Here is a 15,556-nt window from a genome sequence, read left to right on the forward strand (position 1 = left end):
AGACTCCTCTAACTTTTCCCATCAGTTTTGCTAGTTGTAAATATTCTATCATAAGTATCTGCCAATCTGTTATCATTGGTAGTATTTCACTTTTCCAATTCCTCACCACAAGAATTCTCGCTGCTGTAATTGCATACATGAACATTGGTCTTATATATTTTTTATTTTCTAATGGTAGTATACCTAAAAGAAAAATCTCTGGGGGTTTTTAAAGGTAAGTTTGAATAATTTCTTCAATTGTTGTAGATATTATTCCAGTATTCACCAATAACTGCACAAGTCCACCACATGTGATAGTATGACCCAACATCCTTTTTACATCTCCAACAAGTTGGTGACCTTCCTTTATACGTTTTAGCAAGTTTTAAAGGGGTGTGGTGCCATCTCTATAACATCTTCATGGTGTTTTCCCTCAGGTTATAACATGCTGTAAATACAATATCTACGCTCCACAATCTTTCCCATTGTTCCATATATATGTTGTATCCAAAGTCCTGCGCCCATCTTACCATAACTGCTTTAACTTGTTCCTCTTTTACTCCCATTCTAGAAGGTAATCATAAATTCATGAAATATGTTTTCCTTTGTTAAAGATTAAATCTCTTTCAAATTTGGATGTTTCTTTTGCAATTCCTTCTTTTATGTCTATGGCCAATCTTTGATTTAACCTGGAAATATTGTAACCAATCCGATACGTGACTTTTAATTTCAGAATATTTTTTCAGAGTTGGCTTGTCCTTATCTATTTCTTAAATTAATCAGTACGTAGGCCACTCTCCTTTCATATTTCTTTTTTTACTGCCATAGCTTCTGTAGGTGATGTTCACAGGGGTATCTTTGGTTCGAGTAATCCTTTTTATTTAATCCATCTCTTGTATAGTGATTTTCTTATCATGTGGCTCAAGAACCCCCTATGGACCTTCACTTTTTCGTATATTAAATAGGTGTGCCATCCGTACCAATTATCATGGCTTCAAGGTCTAGTACATCCGTATCTTTTAATGTGATCCATTCTTTTATCCAGACCAATCCTGCAGCCACGTGATATAATTCCAGATCTGGCAACGCAAAGCCTCCTCTTTCCTTTTTGTCTATTAGTAACTGGTGCTTGATTCTCAGTTTCTTCCCATTCCACACAAATCTAGCTATATCGTTTTCCCATTCCTTAAAACATTTCATTCCTCCCAGAATTGTTATCGTTTGAAATAAGAAAACCATTTTGGGAAGAATGTTCATTTTCATTACCGAGACTCATCCCCAAAGGGAGAGGTGGAGTTTAGTCCAAATTTCCATATATATTTTTATGTCTTTCCATGCTTTGGTGTAATTGTCCTCATATAAGTTTATACTTTTATTTGAAATCCAAATCCCTAAATATTTGACCTTATTTTTAATTTCCAGACCTGTTTTTTCTCGCAGTTCTTTTTTCTCCTCCTGTGTTAGATATTTAATCAGTAATTTTGGTTTTTGATAGTTTATTTTCAGCCCCATTATTTTTCCATATTTTCTAATTGAATCTATAGCAGCTGGTATACTTTGTTTCGGGTCTTGCATTACAATCAAATCATTGGCAAATGCTCTAGCTTTATAGGATTTCTCCCCAATCTTTATCCCCTTATATTTTCATCCTTTCTGATATTCTGTAGGAGTGGTTGTAGAGCTAGTATGAATAACAGGGGTGACAGAGGGCATCCCTGTCTAGTCCCTTTTGTAATGGATATGTTATCAGTAAGATTGCCATTTATTAAAAGTCTCACTATCTGTTGTTTCTATATTGCCTCTATCCCCTTCCTAAATTGTATTCCTAATTCTATTATTTATAACTGGTTTTTTCATGTAGAACCACAAGACATTATCAAATGCCTTTTCAGCATCGAGTACAGTGGTACCTCTGGTTGCGAACGGGATCCATTCCGGAGGCCCATTCGCAACCTGAAAAGCCCGCAACCTGAAGTGCCATATCTGCGCAGGTGCGCGGTGTGATTTGGCGCTTGTGCGCACGCGCAAAGCACAATTGACAAAACCCGGAAGGAACCCTTTCCGGTACTTCTGGGCCACGGGACGCAACCTGAAAAAACATAACATGAAGCAAACGTAACATGAGGTATGGCTGTAGTAATAAGGCTGCCTTTTTGGCACTTTTGGCTTCTAAATATTCTAAGATGTCAATAATATTTCTAGTATTCCCTGAAATTTGTCTGCCTGGGAGAAACCTGATTTGGATGAATAACCTCTCTGATAGCCTCTTTAAGCTTGCTGCCGAGGGTTGTTCACCTCCTTGCGTCTGGGTATATTCCGTTGTCTCACCTCTTGTTGAAGACATGAGTCCGGAGGTCCCCTTTTTGATGCTGCAGGATAAGTTCGGTTCTGGGTCACCCCCAGAGCCTTTGGAGGGTCACGTAGCCTCCGTGTTGCCCCCTAAATCACCCTCCAGCAGCTGCTTTTGCCACGGAGACTCCGCAAGGCATACCCGAAGTGGAAGGCGGAAAAACCAGAAGTCAAATATGCAGACTAGTGATTATATATATTTCAAGTTACTGTCCTGAGATGTAAATAGAATGCCCATACATCAGCTACATGTTAAGAAGCTGCCTGAAACTGCTTATAGTTGTGTTAACAGGGATGGGGAACCCATAACCCTAAGCTGCTGCAGTCCCACCAGCCCCATCCAGCATGGCCAGTCATCAGGGAAGATGGGAATTATGGCGTAGCAAGCTCTGGACAGCCACAGGTTTCCTCATCCCTGCCTTATTATTTTTGAAGGAGAATATCATTGGGACCAGTCTGAAATGGGTATTGGAATGGATTTTTTAGATTTCATGTCTTCCAGATGCCCAACTGGTTATCTTCAATCAAATATTGGTAACATTGTTTTGTTTTTTTTTAAAAACCTCAGAGTGCAAGAAAATGGTTTTGTAATAAGCAGCAGCTACCTGAAGTAAAAAAAGAAAATGTTTTGGCACATAAGTCACATTTCTGAGTTAAAGGGTTTTGGATTGCATAATACCAGAAGCAACTTTTTCCTTTTATTTATGAAACTGTGCCACTGACTCAAAATCTGAAAGATGAATACGAGTAAACCCTCTAAAGCAAAGAATGTGTGATTTATTTCTATGGGGATAAGCAGCCCAAGGTTTTGTTCCTGTGTTAATGCAGAGATAGCTTTTGCTGAATAAACATCTTCCCTAGTATGTGCAATATCTATGGAAAGTCATTGTTTAAACAAAAATTAATGCAGTTGCAGCATTTTAATAGTTTAAGATTGCAAATCCCTTTTGATATCTTTAAGTTAGGTGCCACATGACGTTGCTATCTGGGAATTAAAGAAAGCAAATTAAACTACACTGTAAAGCAGGAAAACATGAAAGAGGAAAAGATTATGGGAAGGGGTTTGTCAGTCTGGTTCAACTGCTACCAGTAATAATGATAATATTTACTATTTCTATAGTGCTTCAAAGTGCAGTACATTAATGAGCTCACAGCACAGTCTCGTGTACATTTGCTTGAGAGAAAGTGCCATTAAATTCATTGGGGCTGACTTCGGGGTAAGCATGCATAGGATCATGCTGCTCATAATGCTTCCAGAATTCCTGTAAGGTTGGCAAGAACTTTTGTCCCATTGTGCAGATTGGGGAGAGATCAATGGCACCAAAGGAAAGCGGTTTGCCCAAGACCACCGAGTGAGCTTATAGCTATTGCAAAGTTTAAAACAGAGACTTGTTGCCAGGCAGCTGTTGAGGCCACAATGTTGAGGCAAGTCCCACTGCTGAAGGTGGCTGGGTCCAGCGGCTGTCACTTCCCCCACAATGGCCTGGATCACTGATCTTCAACAGGTAGTTTGAGAGCCATTACTGGGTTAAGGCATGATCCAAGTTGGGTGGCAACAGCATCATTTCAACCATGCAAACATATGCTGGTTTGGATAACAGTGGGTCCCAGGTCTGAAAGGGCTGAAGACTATGGTCCTAGAGGCATCCTAATTTAGAGGCATTGAAATGGTAACAGCCAGTTTACAGGTAGTACTATCTAAGCCAGGGCATGCCCAAGAATGTTCAAGGGAGCACACCAGAAATCACTTTTCCAAGAGCACCCGTGCATCTGGAGCCAGCCTAGCAAACCCCCCTATAACCCCCCTACTTTGTGCCAGCAACGACATCACAAAGCCTTTTAGAAGAAAGCCACTGTACTTTAGACCAGTGAGGGGAGAAAAACCCTTCATGTTCTGGAACTTAATAGGCAGGGTTATTGTATTGTGATGGATATCAGGAATTTAGATGGGCTAGAGGAGATGTGGCAATTGGGGAGGCAGAGCTTTGACATATGAGCTAAAGATTGGGACTATTTAACGAGTCTCCTTTAGCCCACCTCTGTGATTTATTGAAAGAGCTAATCTGAATGCAGAACAGGCGCTGGCTTTTATGAGATGTGTTGACCTTCAGAGTTAGGTGATCAGGCTAACACGGAAAAGTGTACCAGAGCAGCCATATGCAATGGATACACTGTGGTACTAAAATATCAAGCTCCTAAGAAGTGCACAGATAGCTTTGATGGAGAAAAACATGGGTTTTGTCCAGTTTTTTTAGACATTTGCCTTTGCGTTCCTCAGCCATCAATTGTGTCCTCTTTCCTTTTGCTTCTTCTCTTCATGGTTATTCAGTACCATGGAAATGTTGCTCACCTAGATAAATTTCAGGGCATCAGCAGTTTGGCAATCTGGCTGGTGACAGATTAGATTCCCGAGAGTTTTGTGGTTTTCGGCTTCCTGATAACCTGAGGGAGGTTTCTGTGGGAGCTCTTCCAGGGGCTTATGCAGTTGGCAGCATATCTTTGGTTTGCCGTATAATTTTTCATGCCCGTGCTTTGAGCCTTGCAGCACTTCCTGCTTAATGCCAATTCCTTTCCTCTGATGTGGGTAGACAATTTCACAGCTTCTGTCAAGCTGGTTCCTAGCTCAGGGCAACTCACCCCATGCTTTGTAAACAAAAGGCTCATTATATCAGCGTATCCTGAAACTCAGCTTGACACTCCCACAACACTCTTGGGGTGAAGCCCTGGCTCCGCTGGAGCTGATAAGAGCTTTAACCACAATTTCAAAGGAATCCATATTTCATCCATAATATTTGATGCCGTTATTACATGCTGCAGGTGTGCTGAGAAGGGACCACACCATCGAGATCTGTAGTGCCCCAAGCTAGTCGCTGTGCTGGATCCCCAACAGCTGGCACATTCTGTTCCTAATTTCCAGGGAAGATGATTGCAAACAGATGTTACCCCTATGGCACTCTTACCTAGATGACAACAATCTCCAACTGGATTTTCCTGTGGGATTGTGTTCAATATATTCAATGCTACAAGGACTCATTTGAGTCAAATGAGGATATTGGCAAAGCAGTTTTGTGCTGCATTGTTTTTTTTAAAAAAAGTTATCCCAAAGGCAATGATACTGCTGTTAAGGAGAATCATGTAAGATCAAAGTGAGTCTTTGGTAACATAAGGACTCTTCTTCATTTCTCCATTGTCAATGGAACGCAGAAGAACAAATGTTTTTCATCCTAAGGACTGCATTTTCTCATGGACAATCTTCCAGAGGCTGCAGAGGGATAGAGAGGCACAAAATCTTAGTGAATGGGGAAGGGTAGCAGAGGCAAAAACAAGTAGGTCAGTGGTTCTTATCGTTGTATAAGGTAAAGGTAAAGGGACCCCTGACCATTAGGTCCAGTCGTGGCTGACTCTGGGGTTGCGGCGCTCATCTCGCTTTATTGGCTGAAGGAGCCGGCGTACAGCTTCCGGGTCATGTGGCCAGCATGACTAAGCCGCTTCTGGCGAACCAGAGCAGCGCACGGAAACACTGTTTACCTTCCCGCCGGAGCGGTACCTATTTATCTACTTGCACTTTGGCGTGCTTTCTAACTGCTAGGTTGGCAGGAGCAGGGACCGAGCAACGGGAGCTCACCCCGTTGCGGGGATTCGAACTGCCAACCTTCTGATCGGCAAGTCCTAGGCTCTGTAGATTAACCCACAGTGCCACCCATGTCCCGTCTATCGTTGTATAGTAGGCTACATTTCAGCCACACAGAAGTCTATTTTCTATTGCAGGAACATATTGGGCTCGCCCCCTACCTAATGTGCCTGATTGGGTCAGATGCATTTATTAAACTCCTGTGAATTGACAATTTGTACAGTTATCCCTCAAATATGGAATTACATCTACCAGTACATATTTCTGTTCTACAAATATACTTAGACTGAGGCTCCCACCTTGCACTGCAAATTAATTGCATTAATTCAGATTGTATCCCTACATATATGCTAAGAGCAAAATATTTACATAACTTCCTGCTTTAAGACTGAAGAGATTTAAGTTTACATAATAACATTCTGTTTATAAGGTTGAATCTTGATTATTTTGGTGTTGGCAAAGGTGCTAAGGTCTGCTTTACCATTTGATGAATAATTTCAGTCCTCCCCCAAAGAATAAGGTCCATGGTCTATGATAGGCAAGACTGCTGGGAAGGGGCAAAAACCATTCACCACCAATAATGTGAAGTCATTAGAGCCCAGGAGCAAGTTTACTCCCATGTCAGGGCCCTTGTTCAGAATACTCCTTTACATTTCCCCAGATATTTGAATACGAACAGAAAGGACTATATTTTGGAGTGGGTCCACACTTCTGCCTATGACACTTGATAGGCTTGTTAACCCTGGATGGAAGTGGAATTCACAGAATGCTGCAATGGGCAGACAGAACCCCAAGAGAAGAAGAACACTTTGCTGGGGTCCACGTAGCAGACAGAACCCTTTTGCTGGTTCCAAAATGGGAACTTTTTCCAATTTCAAGTACGCCTTAAAAAGAAACCTTAACTTTCAGTCTTCTTGATACAATCATAAGGCAGGCATGTTATTTGCATGCCACATTCAATATTCTGTGGCATGTTCCTTCCCCCCCCCCAAAAAAAAATTGCTAACTTAACACCATATGTAATGAGAAAAGCCGTTTCAAACTATTAATTTAGCTTACCTGATATTTTTCATTTCCTAAGCAAATTTGGACTAGGTAAATTCACCTGCAAAAATGTTTCCCCAAATGTACATTGGTTCCAGAGGGAGGGCAGAAGGAGTTTGAATTTGGGGGTGGCATAACTTTAAGAAGTGAGAGCTCTGCTGAAGGCTGAAAAGCACCCGAGGGTTTGACAGCTGTTAGTTAGCTGTTACAACCCTTCTGCTCTTACCTTCCTTTTGCGAGCGTATTTTCCATTCCTGGATTAAGCTGTAACTACTTCACATGCCTTTTATTTACACAACACTGCCCCATTTCTACAGTTCCCAGTTGCAGGCATAATATGGTGGGAGCCACTAAATGCCCTGAACAATGCTCCCAAGGGTCCCTTAACCCACTGGCTGGTCTTACTGTGCCATTTGGTGGTCATTATTCCTTAAAAAAATAAAAAATAAAATACAAACAACCTTTTAAAAAGAATGATTTTGCGAACTATGGTAATTAGAAGTTTGTTGTGATTTCACTTATCACACATAACTTGACACTGTAGCATATTATTGCTTAAAGACAGGGAATTCTGGTTTTAGTCCTAGCTATCTTGGTATTTCAGGAAACTACATGATGTCATAATATTAAACAGTGAAATCTTGAGAACAATAAAGTCATTTAGATGGATCCCCACTCTGAATAGTAATGGATGATTTTTTGCTTTCTTGGGTACTTTGCCTCTCTGGAAAGCAGGGTGAAATCAATTATTTCAGCACTATAAAGACAAGGGTTGTGTCCCAGACCACAATCACAAAGCAGGCACATTTTAATACCCAGAACGACCATCTGGATCATGTTGACTTTTTCTCTCTCTTTTTTACCATGGCAAAAGGGGTAAATGAAACCCAATTCCTGACTGCTGATGTCATGGGGATTCCTTCAGTCAGGCAACAGCTGGAATCCCCAATCCCAGAGCATTTATAATTTTTAGAAAATGTTACAGATGTTTTGTGTAAAGAATTACTCTAATATACATTAACATTACCACGCTCTCTGGGTAAGAAAGAAAAAGAGCAATTAAGAGGCCAACTGGCTGATCCACAACCCAGTTAAGCTGAAGCTCTTAGCTTTAAATTAATTCAGATCGATTGGCTTTAGCAGTATTAAACTGGCCCACATCCAAATACTTCTGCTTGATTGTGTTGGGGATTGGATTGAGTGTGTAATGCAATTGAATGCAATGACTACCGGCTATCAAAGAAAAGTGAATAGGAAATGTCTCAAGGTAGGCTCTGCCTCTGGTTATAGACTCATAAATGTCAGGTTGCCAGGTGTCCCCCTAAAAATTATTTTCAGATTTTTATATCATGCTGTTACATGAGAATACAAGTTATTGAGCTTAACAAACACACAGTCTAGGGATAGCTAGAGGCTGTCCCCTATCATTGCCCATTGACTGGCATCCAAGATTATCTGTGCCACCTAGCATCAGGCAAGGGGACGACTGAATGGGTGGAGAAACAGCTTATGGAAACAGAAGGGAGGACGTGATAACCAATTGCAAAGCTGAGCTTATATGTGTACTGCAGTCTGAAACTTCCAAGCATTTACATTTTAGATGCTGGGTTTTGGAGATATTAAAAGCAAACTAGATTCCTTTGCCAGATGGATTTTCTAAGCACCAACAGCCTTAACAGAAAATCCTCTGGATTTGAGATGCGTTCAGAAAGAGTTAAACACTGTGATGAAACAACAAAGAGATGCAGAACCTTTTCATGACAACTCATTCAATATCACATTTTCTTCGGAGGTTTTTGAACCATCTGTTTTAAACAGCTCATTATACAGAGCTGTGATGAATATATTTAGGATAGAAGAGAAAACACTGATGGTCAATCTCTTTAAAGTGCAAAAATCTCATTCCTGGAAGTGAAAGAACAATGTGTCTTGGGATCATGGAAGATGATTTTGACTTGCTTATATCTACTATACCAAGAGTGTTGAAAATAACTTTTGTCATTCAAAGCCTTTAGTTTAGGAGGTATGTAAATGTGGCCATTAATCGCTGGGCTAAACTTGTTCAGTCATAAATTGAACAATAGAACTACAAATAGAAATAGCACAGTTTTCTTATTTCCATGTTCCAAAGTGAAGATCGTAGTTTCATAACTTACAACATCACACTGAGCCAGTTTCAAGGTTGGTTCAGAGTGAAATCTGGCTAACAAAAACCAGCATCCTGAACTGGAGCTGCTGATATGAGTGCTTGATTCTTCAAAGGCTTGCAGTGAATTCTGATTGCATATGAATTAACCTGTAGTCCAGTGGCCAAACCTCACTCTTCTGGGCTGCTACAACAGATTTTGTACCTGGGGCTGGGGGTAGAATGAAAAAAAAGCAGTATAACCACATTATCTCAGGGAAAATGCTTCGTTTCCATTCAGTGCTTCATTTCCACTCCCCCTAGTCATGATGCAGATTGGTAGGGGGAAAATTCAATTCAGTTCACATTTAAAGGCGAACCTGCTTAATTCACAGTAACAAAAACAGTAGTCAAACTGAAACATTTCTCCAAATAGTTCTCCAGGCAAGTGGTACAAAACTGACTATACAGTGGTACCTCGGGTTACATACGCTTCAGGTTACAGATGCTTCAGGTTACAGACTCCAATAACCCAGTAATAGTACCTCGGGTTAAGCACTTTGCTTCAGGATGAGAACAGAAATCGTGCTCCGGTGGCGCGGCAGCAGTAAGAGGCCCCATTAGCTAAAGTGATGCTTCAGGTTAAGAACAGTTTCAGGTTAAGAACGGACCTCCAGAATGAATTAAGTATTTAACCCGAGGTACCACTGTAGTGGGGTAAAGTGTGCATAAAAATGCGGAATTATGGGGAACTGCTTTGCAAAAATGTGGCACATTGAGCAAAATTTCATACAAAAATGTGCATGTTCAGAACAGTTCACACCAAAAAAGCAGATTCATTTTCATGTGGACTTAAAAAAAAAAAAAGCAAACTGATATGGAAATGTGGGAACTAGAAAAATGAGAAACTGAGATTGTAAGATTTGCCTATCACTAGTCGGCCCAGGTTACAAAGTGACTTCTATAGGTAGGTAACTGGAGGTTATTTCCCCTGCCCCTCCAATGAGAAGTGCTTTCTCCAAGACGGTAAGCAAGGTTGGAGAAATGAGAAAGGACACTTATCCATGGTGTATTTCTTTTAAACTTTTGAGATGATCATTCTAGTTTTTATTAGAAACTAAACTGAAACAGAAGCAGACATAAAGCCATAAAAAAGAACCTTGCTGGATTATGGCAAAGGTCCAGTATCTCAGCAATGTTACATGTTCCATCATACGAATGTGTGATTTGCATAAGGGATGCTTTACTGAAACTTCAAACATGGGGTCAGGAACTGTGGTCAGTAAGGATTCTTCACACTGTGAATGCCAATTATGCCAATTATCCGGGCATGCACCCAGCACATACAGTGTTATCAAGGGGACTTGCTGCCCTACACATTGCACCTTGTCCTTTTATGACAGAATTTGTCTTTAGACATAGATACATGCAACATCTGTGGGGATGCTGAAATATCAGAGCAGATGTAGGTAATTTTGAGGATGTTAAAAGGTCCACCTGTATGGAATGATTTTCCCCAATCCATTTCTGTTCCTTAAAAACAAAACTGAAAAGGTGCCTTTAACACACATTGAAAAGGCCAGCAATTATTTTAGACCTTCATAACAATGTTCAACACCTGGAAGAATTTGGTCTTTTAAGCTTTGTGGAAAATGTTTTCACACTTAGCACAGTTTTTCCTCTCTTAACTCCGCCCCTGCCCCCCAAAACTCCAGAGCAGTCTGGGAATCATTAAGGAGCTAATGCTTTCATCAAACCCAAAAGCAATGGGGAGATTCTACAGTAAATCAACTTAATTCACAGGAGGTTTCAACAAAGCTCATTTTCACTCATTCAGGGCACAGGGAATAAATCTTGAGTACCTTTGAAAGGGACCTATGTTTAAGCACAAGGCTTCTGTCTCAGGACTGGATTTAAAACAACAGGAGAGGCCTTGCCAGATCCCCTAAATTCCAGTGCCATTTTGGAGCTTGACAATACTTCAGCATGCAAGAGTTACTCTATGTTAGCTGAACTGTGGGTCAGCAAACAACTCTATGAACAGCGAATATAGGTTAGAGAGAGTTCTAGGAGGAGGTGGAAGAGAAAGAGAGAAGCAGTGTAGCATAGTGGTTAGAAAGTTTAATACCTGGTGTCATTGGGTGAGCTTGGGCCAGCTGCTGTCTCTTAGCCTAACCTGTATACAAGGGCAGCTCATCCTGCTTTGGCTCTTGAGACGAAACAGGAAAGTGCTTCCACAAAGCCTTACTTACCAGGGTCATATGACAGTGGCTTCTGGTGATATGCTACAAAAGTCTTGCTGCCATGCTACCCTAGTGCTGTCCAGCAGGATTCCGCTGCCTGAGGCAGCTGCTTTAGTCTGCCTCATGGGCAGGCCGGCCCTGCCTATCTCACATGGTTGTTGCCAGGATATAATAGGGAGGTGAGTCATGTATGCCATCTTGAGCTCCTTGGAGAAAAGGAAGGATAGAAATCTAGTAAATTAATACAGAAGGAGAATAAGAATACTGGATGAGTCAGCTTCTACATTAGAAAAACTGGGAGTTCTTGAGCTTCAATTAATTTTGAATGTATCGGGAAACTTTCTTTGACTCTAGCCAAGGATGAGCTAATTTAAACATCTTAATTTCTTAATTATCCTTAGAATTATTTAATGACTTTAAAGGCAATTAACATTATAGTTTGACTTTAATTGTAGATCATTTGGTAATTTGTTCTGTAACCTCCACTTATATTTACAAGATACACTGCATACTTTCTGACTATGTGAAGTGAACCTATTGCTATGTACACCACATCTGTAACAACTTATGAAGTGTTTCTTCCCCTTGCATTTATTTGGCTGGTAGAATGCCAGTCTCTTTAAGCTTTTGTACATGGTCTTACTTATGTTTCTTCTTCTTAAATATTAATCTTGCTTCATTAGTTTAAACTTTAAAAATTAAAGAGATGTTTTTAATAGTGGGGTGAAGTTCTAAATTTTTTGAATTCCTCACTGCAGGTTTGTGGCATTCAGTGGCACTGGAAAGTCCACAATGTGAATTTGGCTGAAACTTCAGTAGTAATTAGGAATGAGAGAGAAATTGGCATGGTCTGCTTTTCAGAGCAGACTGACCCAGTTTGATGTCCCTGAACATACTTGCAGATTGAAACATAACTATCCATCAGATTGCACATTTCCTGGATTTTGCACTGGCATTTCGGCCCCCAAAAGTGTGCACAAAATTAACACATTTAGTGTTTTAAAATGCGTACAGAATGCATGTTTTAGGGGAAGGGTGCATGCATACTGTGGATGAGTGGGGGAGAGCAGTACACCTAGAGCCCACATACTGAGCCCAGCAAGCAAAGTGGAGAGCTTAAAATCATTTTTCACACCAAGTAACCCAAGTGAACCCAGGACAAAAAAAGTTTTTAAGCTCTTTGCGGTGCTTAGGGGCAAGGCCATCTCAGCACACTACCATTGGAAGGTAGGGATGCTCATGCAAGATCTCATGGGAACTCAGATGGCCCTGAGAGATCTCATGAGAGAACCATCATGCTGGGTGTGTCTTGTTCCTAAGCAAGGCAGAAAGCTTAAATGCTTTTTGTGCTCCCACCTGCCCAGCTCATGGTAGAGAGCTTAGAAGCTCTTTATACATTGGGTAACTCCGAGCAGATCTGAAGCAAAAAGAGGTTTTAAGCTGTTTGCGTTACTTGGATTTGACTTTCACATTTTCAACCAGTCTCCCTTCAACCATGTTGGCATCTTTCTGTCTTGAGAGGCAACAGAGGAGTGTGCCACTGAGGGTAAAGTCAAGCCATTGGAGCTTTACGGTGCTTGCTGGGGCTGTAGAGACAAATACAGGAGAGACATGTTTTATTGCAGCTGGGGCAGACAAAGCCATCCAGTTTTGCTGCTGTAGATGTACCATAGAGTTTCTTCTTTCTGCGCGCCTCCCAACAGTAATTCTCCTCTGGTCATTGCTGTGGATACATGACCCGGCACTGTGGTCATTTGCAAGGAATTCCCACACAACAGAGTTATTGTTGAAATCACACAGGTTAAATGCATGTAAGATGTAATTGTACTGTATGAAATTGTTGTTAATTGGGGCTGGGATTCCATCTGGAAGTGCCCAGAGGTTAACAAAAGATGGAAAACAAACGAATCACTCAACATGATAAGATCATGGGAGATTCATATACAAAGCAAATATTAACTAAAGGAATATAGCCTTTTTGCTAGGTTCTTGCCAGTCAGTAATGAAAAACACTTGTCTACCTGTGTAGGCAAGACCAAAGAAGGCACAATGAATAATGTGGATTGCCTATTTTTAAGGGTTATTTATTTCTACTCAGAACAGAGTATTGAAGGATGATTTATAGCATGTGCTCATTTTGACCCAACAGCAGTTGTTGCTTCAGTTTAAACTTTTCTGCAACCATGCTACAACATTCTTACCCAATCGCTAATTCAAACTAGTCCATGGTGCACTGTCTCTTTTAAAGCAATGACCTCTTGCATTGCACAAATGCCAGGAAATTCTGTGTATGGCAGGTCAGAATCTCTGTTTTTGTTTTGTTGTACACACACACACACACACACACACACACACACACACACAGAGAGAAAACACCTTTGCACTTAACCAAAATTAACATCTCTGAATTAACTAGATAAGTTACCTTACACAAAAGGATTTTTGTTGACACACAGGGGCACATAGTACTTGCTCTCTCATCCCCTTCCAGCTGTAAGTCTGTCCTCAATTGGCAAAGGCTGTAGCAGCTGCCTTGCTTCATCTAACACTCTGTGGACATTTCATATTCTTTTAAAGCAAGGTCATTTCTTTCTCATCCTCTTTGGCTACAGCAGTCTGTCTCCTTTTTCCCCCCATCTAAGAATCTCACCAGTTCCTTTAGGCAAAACAATTTGAACTTAATAAACTCTTAGCTTCTCTAAGAATACCAGTTTTCAGCTACTAAGGAGTAACTGGTTTACGCAAAAAAAAAGGATTTTAAAAATAAAGAAATGGACATTCTTAGATTGTCAGACTGTGCTGTCTAACGAGCATGATGAGGCAAGAAAAAAATCTTGGAATTTAGTTTAAGTAGCAGATTGAGCCTTGCATACTCCTAATGTTATTGATGTGAGAGATGGCGATAGCTGTAACTCAGACTTAATTGCCATTCAGCTGCTTATGAATAAAAGATCAACAAACTTTTTTTCTTCTCTCTCCAATTTAGCATCCCAAATTACTGCATTATGGTTGTGTCCGATGCTAGTCCTACTCAGAGTAGACTCACTGAAATTAATACACATAAGTTAGTTTCACCCATTAATTTCAACAGGTGTACTCGGAGTAGGTCTGGCTCTGGCTATAACCCTATGTCTATAAAAGGGGGGGGGGGATAATCACAAATGTGTATTATTTTTCAAATTTTTTCGCTTCGAAATATGCATTTAAATAAGATGCTGGTAAAATACAGAGCATTTTTGATAGTTGCTCCGAGTTTATGTTATCTGGGAGCTACATCTTTCTCCTGCAGGCCCACCACAGCCCTAGCTTGAACCAATGATAGGCAATGGTGTGACATACCGTATTTCTGTTTAGAAAGTTGCCAGAAGAAAATAAGGGATAGAAATACTTACTGGGAACACATGCACAGGTGTACAGTATTCTTAGAGGTGGAATTATGGATCATTGTCCAATAATGGCAAGCTTGGTTTAGTCATGGAAAACCATTCAGGTGGGTCAGAAGTTCTCTTGGATAATTTTTTTTCATTTGAATTAATTGTCTCTTAGTGCTTATTGCTTTATTTGCCTGAAAGTTGAAGGTGCTCATCTCCTGTACACCTGTAGTGTACTGCCTCTGCTTCCTGAGTCAGATCTGCCTCACTCAGAGGTGTGGGATTAGACTACAAAAAGGTCTTAAAGAGGTTTCACATTAGGGCTTCCACAGCCATTCTCTAGTACCCTACTGTCTGTGATACAGAACTCTGGTTCTTTTTAACCAGGGCTTCTTTTTCAAGGGGAACTCACAGGAACTCAGTTCCGGCATCTCTCAGGTGGGCGCTCTTGCCATTCTAAGAGAGCGAGGGAGGTGTTCATGGTGAGTTCTGGCACATCTTTTTCTAGCAAAATAGCGCTGCTTTTAACCAAATAGAAAACCAACCAGTTCTTCATAGCCTCACCTCTCCCTCCTCATCTGCTCAAACAGAAGCCTGACTCCTGGCCTGTCTTTGTGCCATCTGCCTCTAGCCCCTTACACCCCAGCAGCCTGCCTCTGAGCCTTGGCAAGCCCTGGCAATGATTCACTGACAATAAGCATAAACTTTCATTTTAAGTTGTTATGAAGAAAAGGAATCCACACATTGCTCCAGTGCTTACAAGCATTTCACTACAGGGACCCTGTGATGGGAGGTTGTCTGGACCATAATAGCC

General features: G+C 40.9%; 1 long non-coding RNA gene across 1 annotated transcript; it reads right to left on the bottom strand.

The window, feature by feature from the left end:
- Positions 1–2,092: 2,092 nt before the first annotated feature.
- On the bottom strand, positions 2,093–13,921 carry LOC308485553. Its single transcript, XR_013990606.1, has 4 exons — positions 13,797–13,921; positions 11,381–11,577; positions 9,160–9,360; positions 2,093–5,590 (listed from the first exon to the last, which is right to left on the bottom strand). It is a non-coding gene; the product is annotated as an uncharacterized lncRNA (long non-coding RNA).
- Positions 13,922–15,556: the final 1,635 nt, after the last annotated feature.

The sequence above is a fragment of the Podarcis pityusensis genome, assembly GCF_964106645.2.
Source record: "Podarcis pityusensis genome assembly, chromosome: 9".
Lineage (NCBI taxonomy): Eukaryota > Metazoa > Chordata > Lepidosauria > Squamata > Lacertidae > Podarcis > Podarcis pityusensis.